This window comes from Myotis brandtii, unplaced genomic scaffold (assembly GCF_000412655.1).
Source record: "Myotis brandtii unplaced genomic scaffold, ASM41265v1 scaffold165, whole genome shotgun sequence".
In the NCBI taxonomy this organism is placed as follows: Eukaryota; Metazoa; Chordata; class Mammalia; order Chiroptera; family Vespertilionidae; genus Myotis; species Myotis brandtii.
In genome coordinates this window covers 15,149,235-15,155,388 of record NW_005356042.1, presented here as the reverse complement: position 1 = coordinate 15,155,388, position 6,154 = coordinate 15,149,235, and the positions used below count along the sequence as shown (strand labels likewise).

Sequence of the window (6,154 nt, the reverse complement as noted above, 5' to 3'; positions counted from 1 at the left end):
TAAAAATTTATATATATATTAATTTTAAAATTATACACTTAAAAATTATATATATAAAATTTCAGAGAAGAAGGGAGAGGGAGAGAGAGAGATAGAAACATCAATGATGAGAGAGAATCCTTGATCAGCTGCCTGACCGGGAATCAAACTGTGACCTTCTGGTTCATAGGTTGTCGCGCAACCGCTGAGCCTTGCTGGCCGGGCGCTCCTGGCACTTTCTGATCCCAGTCGGCTGGCCTGTCCGGTCCCTGCAGAGTGCAGGACTCTGATGCGTTGGCTCAAGCACAGCTGCCTAGACAGCCCAGCCCCCCCTGCAGAGAAGGATCTTGACCACAGGCCAAGGTGCTTGTTACCTGCACTCCAGGGAAGCCAGAGGTCTTCTTAAGTGACTCACACAATACAGGAACTGCTATCTGATCCTGCTATTGGAACTCAAGAACTAGGAAGGGGAGTGGAAACATCCTATGCCACGTAGGCTGTCCAGCGAAGTCCAGGTCTCCATAAGGAGCCTTATGTGCAGCACACCTACCAACTGACCCAGGGTTCGAAGTTAGGAAGAACATGTCAGGCAGGCACGGTGATGTGTACTTTTATCTTCATGATTGAATTTTATCCTCCCCGAGCCCCTAGGAGGTAGAAATTATCCCTGTTTGTTTTAATTGAGGCAATGGGTTCAGACAATGAATACTCAGCCAGTAAGGCACAGAGCAGAGGTTTAAATCCAAGTGCCCGACCCCCAGTGGAGGGTACAGGGGTGGGTCCCTTCCTAAGCCTTTGTGTACTAGTTCCCCATCCTGGAAGTCCCCTGCCCTCCCCTATGAATTCTTTCCTGTTTAAAAGTCATTTGGGAGGCACATATTTATTATATGTTCAATTTTTGGAAAAGGTACCACACAGAAGTGGCACAAAATACTATACAGATGAGGGCATCGTGGGCTCATGTTTTATTTGTGAAAAATTAGGAAAGGGGTCCCATCCTCTGGTAGACACAGCCCAACACCCAAGCACAAGAGCCACTCAATCAAAAGGAAGAGACATCCTCTGTCCCCTATGGGCCTCCCCTGCCTTCCAGTTCCACCAAGTCTTTGATGATGTTGATAATGATGATGAAAATAATCATGTATTTCAGTCAAGCACAAGAGGCCATAGAAAGAATAAAAAGTTCCCTCTTTTACTCTGACACCCAGGACCACCTTCCACTTTCTCAAGTTACTGAAACTGTTTCATCAGAGAGTCTTTGAAAATTTATTTTTGTCAAAATAATCCACATAGCTTGCCCTAGCTGGGTGGCTCAGCTGGTTGGAGTGTCGTCCTGTGCACCAAAAGGTAGTGGGTTCGATTCGTGGTCAGAGCACATACTTAGGTTGCAGGTTCAATTGCCAGTTAGGGGGCATATAGGAGGGCAACCAATCGATGTTTCTCTCTCACACTGATGTTTCTCTCTCTTTCTCTCTCTAAGAAAATCAATGAAAACATATCCTATGGGTGAGGATTTAAAAATAATAATCTACTTTGCTTAAATAAACACAAGGTATCCCTGGAAGTTTATGCAAGAGAGTGAGCATATTAGTTCCCCCTGAAAGGGGAAGGAAAGAGCTGGAGCCCAGGAATCTAGCTGTCTGGGCAGCGCTGACTTGCAGCCCAGCTTTGCCTGCCCTTAACTCAGCAGCATCTCCTGTCACGAGCCTCTCCCAGCCCTGGCACAGAATCTAAGGGAGTGAAATGTAATTGTAGGTACAAATCCCTGGCTCAGATTTCTCTCAGTTCAGCATCAGCTGGAGGCCATCCCTGTTCAGGAATCCCAAAGGCCAGAGAAAATGGGTTCTGGATGCGGGATCAGTGGACTCTAGGTAGCAAGGGCCACCCCAGCAGGGGCAAAACAGCTCTAATGGACCTGGCCATTCATTAGGGAGAAAGCTAAAGAGGAGGGAAGGAAAGAAGACAAAAGGAAGGAGAGAGAAGAGAAAAAAAATCAAGCAGAGAGAAAGGAAGAGAGAGACAGGAGGGGGAAGGTGAGTGCTCATGGCGGAGTGGGTACAAGGACCATCAGTAAATACCGTCCACTGAGGGCTTCTTGTATGCCAAGCCTTTTCTACCATCTTCAGGTTTAATTTTCACAACAACCCTATGAAGTAGACCTGATGCTCATCCTCTTTTACAGACGAAGAAACTGAGACTTAGAAAGGTTAAGAAAGTTGCCTAGAGGACCCACACACACATAGCAGCTGAGTCAGAGTTTGAACCCTCTAAGGTCTGAGCTTTTAACTATATAGTATCAAGTGGAAAAACACAAGTAACAAAATACACACAGATACACATACCAAGTGTGTTAATTGTGTATGATACCAACTGTGTTAAAAAAACACACAACATGAATATCCAAGAGCACCATCAATAAAATAAAAGGACATCCATAGATGGGAGAAAATGTTTGAAATCATATACACAGAAAAAGACTTATACCCAAAATAAAAGTATATAAAATGCTGTTACAACTCCACATAAAAGACAACCTGATTTTTAAATGGGCAAAAGATTTAAGTAGAAATTTCTCCAAAGAAGATGTACAGCTAACCTATAAACACATGAAAAGATGCTTGACATTTTTAGTCACTAGAGAAATGCAAATCAAAACTACAATGAGAGCCTAGCCAGTGGTTAGAGCATCAGCCTGTGGACTGAAGGGTTTCGGGTTCAATTCTGGTCAAGGGCACGTACATTGGTTGTAGGCTCAATCCCCGGCTCTGTTCGGGGTGCGTGCAGGAGGCAATCAATCGTTGTGGTCTCTCTCTCACATCGATGTGTCTCTCTGTCTCTCCCCTTCCCTTGCACTCTCAAAAAATCATTCAATGGGAAATATATATATTCTCGGGTGAGGATTAATGAAAAAAATATGAGAGCCCACTTTCACCCACTAGGATGGCTATAATGAAAAAGGTAGATAATATCAAGTGTTAGTGAGAATGAGGAGAAATTGGAACCCTCCTACACTGCTGACAGGAATGGGAGATGGTGCAGTTGCTGTGGAAAACAGGCAGTTCCTCTAAAGTTTAAACAGAGTTACCATGTAGCAACTCCACTCCAAAATATATACCCAAGAGAACTGAAACCACGTCCACACAAAAACTTGTTTATGAACTGTCATAGTAGCATTATTCCAATGGCCCAGAATGGAAACATTTCAAATAGTCATCAACTGATGAATGAATAAACAAAATGTGATGTATCCATATAACTGAATATTATTTGGCAATAAAAAAGGAATGAGAAAAAAAGGAATGAAGTACCGATACATGCTACAACATGGATGAACCTTGAGGCGATTAACGCACAACACTAAATATACCATAAGCCAGTGAATTGTACACTTTAAAAGGATGAACTTTAATGTATGTGTATTATATCTCAATAAAGCTGTTCTAATAATTACACAAGTATGTGTATTTATAAGAGGAAATCTGGAAGGATGCATGCTAAATATTAGTGGTTATTTTCTATGGCCCGATTATAAGTATTGATTTTTCTTATTAGTGTTTTGCTGCATTTTCCCAGATAGTCTACAATAAACTTTTATTACTTTGGGAATCATAAAATCAGTTCTTTTTAGTTGGTTAAGGAAGCATGGGTACAGTTTGCCTGCTCCAGCCTCCACTGCAGGGAGAGAGATGCCTGCCTAACTACCTCCCAGCTGATGTGGTATCCAGTTGACCAGAAGGCTGGGGAGTAGGATGAATTACCTCCTATGCAGTGATAGTGTGGAGGCTCACACGCCCAGTGAGCTGGGCTGGGCTGTGGCACAACAGGTGGCTGACCCCAAGCCCTAGCACATCTGGCATCTCTCTGCCTGCCCTATGAGCAACTGTGTGGCACGAGGAGGCTGGAGTCACACAACCCAGATGTTGCTGGAGGAGACAGATTTGCCTGCAGGAATCTAGTGGGAAATGAAATCAAACTAGGCTGGGAAAAGAGCCTCAAGTCCCCTAGCTCAGAGTCACCCTGGGGGAACTTTAGAGCAGATAACCCATAAACCCCTTTCCCTAGCTCTGAGCGTTGGGGATCCTCAAAGTACACTTTGCATAGAACCTGGCAGCTGGAGGGCCCTACAGTCTGGGCCTTCCACCTTCTCATGACCACCTCTTCTCATTAATAACACACGCACGGTATGGAGGTAGGGGGTGTACATTAGCACATTCCCCTGTGTTCCCCCAGGTGACTGAGCCCTTTTATTTTTTAAATATATTTTATTGATTTTTTACAGAGAGGAAGGAAGAGGGATAGAGAGTTAGAATCATCAATGAGAGAGAAACATTGATCAGCTGCCTTCTGCACACCCGCTACTGGGGATGTGCCCGCAACCAAGGTACATGCCCTTGACTGGAATCGAACCTGGACCCTTCAGTCCGCAGGCCGACGCTGTATCCACTGAGCCAAACCGGCTAGGGCAGACTGAGCCCTTTTATTACAGAGATCATCTGTAATGTTCTCTGGTTTATTTTTGTAAGCTTTTATTTTAATGGATTGATTTTTAAAAAGTGAATCATTCTTACAAGTCAATGACATAAAAAGAGATTGTTTTAGAAGAAAACAACTCAAAACACATAACAAGTTGTGGACCTTGTTTGAATTCTGATCCAAACCAAGCAACCGCAAGAAGATATCTTTAAAGCAACCAGAGAAATTTGAATATGAACTGAGTACTGTATGAGGTGATATTGAGAAACCATTGTTAATGCTATTATCACTACCCAGAATTCTCTTGTTTATGCATTGCTATCTCCCCTTACGAGAATAGAAGCAGGATGTGGTCTCATTAGAGGAAGGAGGCAGTAGTATAGTGGTTAATAGTGTGACTCCACTTGATCATCTACTGTGTGATGTTGGGCAAGTTACTTAATCTCTCTGTGCCTTTCCCCCCCTAATCTATAAAACGGGGGAAATAAAACAGGGTTGGCAAAAGTAGGTTTACATAATACAAATAAATAATAAATAAATAATACGAGAATAAACTGTTTCACATACTCCAAACGGTAAACCTACTTTTGCCCTTCCCTGTATAACCCAAAGCATGGGCTTAATTTGACAATTAAATGAGTTAATATTCATAAAGAACTTAGGACAATATCTAGTACCAAGTACACTTATAAGTACCTGTTCAGGATTGTTCCAAATCCTGGGTTACAACTATATTCTATATGAATCCAAGGGAATCCTTGGATTTGACAAGGAAAACTCGAGGACAGTAGCCTAACCAGGTGCAGGTGACTCTAGCACCCTAATTACAGAAACTAGCAAGCCAGGCAGGGGCAGGACATGTACATAGAAAACACAGAACAGTGAGGGAAGGCCAGAAGCCTGGCTTCTGAAGCCAGACTGGGTTCAGATCCTGCCTCTACAGCCACTGAGGCCTGTGACTGAGCAAGTCACCCCTAAGCTCCCGGGGCTTCAGTCCACTCCTTTGTAGAGGCTCTCACAGCAGGTACCACAGAGGAGTGAGTGGGACAATCTGATCTTAGCACAGTCAGCGCTCACTGAGCAGCACACTATTCTTATTGTTGAGAGAGAGAGAGAGAGAGAGAGAGAGAGAGAAACATGGATCAGTGGCCTCCGGCACGCACCCCAATCAGGATCGAACCTGCAACCTGGGTATGTGCCCTGACTGGGAATCGAACCCACCACCTTTTGATGCACTGGACCTCCTACGCTCAACCAACGGAGCAACACCGGCCAGGGGGCAGCACACTATTCTAATTAACTCATGGTTTCAAGGCAGCCAAAGCCTTTCTGTTCTTTAGGCCTCAGTTTTCCCATGCCCACGCCTCTGGTACAGGAAGGAAGAAAAAGGAGGGTTGACATTTGCTGGGCACCTATGCTGAGGCCAAGAGAGGTCTCCTTGTTGCCCAAACAGGGGCTGCCGGACTCAAATCAGCTGGATCTGGTTCCAAATTCACTTTCCATGCTGCTGCTCCTCAGGAGTTCCCAGGAAAAAGCCCTTGGAGAGCGATCCAGATGAAAGCCACCCTTTGACACTCAAGTTTCAGGAGATGAGGGATCCCCAGCCGTGATCTCGTGATGCCGCCGAGTGAGGCTGAAGCCCCGGAAGACACTTTAAAATCAGTGCCTGGGGCAGCGATGCCCTTTGCGCGTTCAGATAAAC

At 44.5% G+C, this 6,154-nt stretch overlaps 1 protein-coding gene across 1 annotated transcript in view; it reads right to left on the bottom strand.

Annotated features, from left to right (window-relative positions):
* LOC102255967 (carbohydrate sulfotransferase 6) overlaps positions 1 to 6,154 on the bottom strand; it is a 10,574-nt gene that overhangs the window by 4,057 nt on the left and 363 nt on the right. The gene's annotated exons all lie outside the window — the stretch shown is intronic.